Source organism: Arachis ipaensis, chromosome B6 (assembly GCF_059453495.1).
Source record: "Arachis ipaensis isolate K30076 ecotype BB chromosome B6, ASM5945349v1, whole genome shotgun sequence".
NCBI classification, from domain to species: domain Eukaryota; kingdom Viridiplantae; phylum Streptophyta; class Magnoliopsida; order Fabales; family Fabaceae; genus Arachis; species Arachis ipaensis.
In genome coordinates, this window is record NC_142441.1 from 108,202,367 (window position 1) to 108,203,419 (window position 1,053).

The window sequence follows — 1,053 nt, forward strand, 5'->3', positions numbered from 1 at the left end:
GCTGAAACCTCAATTAGTTTCTCTGATGCAACAGAACTGCAAGTTTCATGGACTTCCATCAGAAGATCCTTTTCAGTTCTTAACTAAATTCTTGCAAATCTGTGATACTGTTAAGACCAATGGGGTTGATCCCGAGGTCTACAGGCTTATGCGTTTCCTGTTTGCTGTAAGAGACAGAGCTAGAATATGGTTGGACTCTCAACCTAAGGATAGCCTGAACTCTTGGGATAAGCTGGTCACGGCTTTCTTAGCCAAGTTCTTTCCTCCTCAAAAGCTTAGTAAGCTTAGAGTGGATGTTCAAACTTTCAAACAGAAAGAAGGTGAATCCCTCTACGAAGCTTGGGAGAGATACAAGGAACTGACCAAAAAGTGTCTTTCTGACATGCTTTCAGAATGGACCATCCTGGATATATTCTATGATGGTCTGTCTGAATTATCAAAGATGTCATTGGACCATTCTACAGGTGGATCCATTCACCTAAAGAAAACGCCTGCAGAAGCTCAGGAACTCATTGACATGGTTGCAAATAACCAGTTCATGTACACTTCTAAAAGGAATCCTGTGAGTAATGGGACGCCTCAGAGGAAGGGAGTTCTTGAAATTGATACTCTGAATGCCATATTGGCTCAAAACAAAATATTGACTCAGCAAGTCAATATGATCTCTCAGAGTCTGAATGGATTGAAGGAATCATCCAACAGTACTATAGAGGCATCTTCTGAAGAAGAAGCTTATGATCCTGAGAACCCTGCAATAGCAGAGCTGAATTACATGGGTGAACCCTATGGAAACACCTATAATCCCTTATAGAGAAATCATCCAAATTTCTCATGGAAGGATCAACAAAAGCCTCAACAAGGCTTTAATAATGGTGGAAGAAATAGGTTTAGCAATAGCAAACCTTTTCCATCATCCACTCAGCAACAGATAGAGAATTCTGAGCAGAATCCATCTAGCTTAGCAAATATACTCTCTGATCTATCTAAGGCCACTTTCAGTTTCATGAATGAAACAAGGTCCTCCATTAGAAATTTGGAGGCACAAGTGGGCCA

At 40.7% G+C, this 1,053-nt stretch overlaps 1 non-coding gene across 1 annotated transcript; it reads right to left on the reverse strand.

The window, feature by feature from the left end:
- Positions 1-280: 280 nt before the first annotated feature.
- LOC148562245 (small nucleolar RNA R71) lies at positions 281-388 on the reverse strand. The gene has a single exon (XR_015886961.1). It is a non-coding gene; the product is annotated as a small nucleolar RNA R71 (small nucleolar RNA).
- Between the last annotated feature and the right edge of the window lie 665 nt (positions 389-1,053).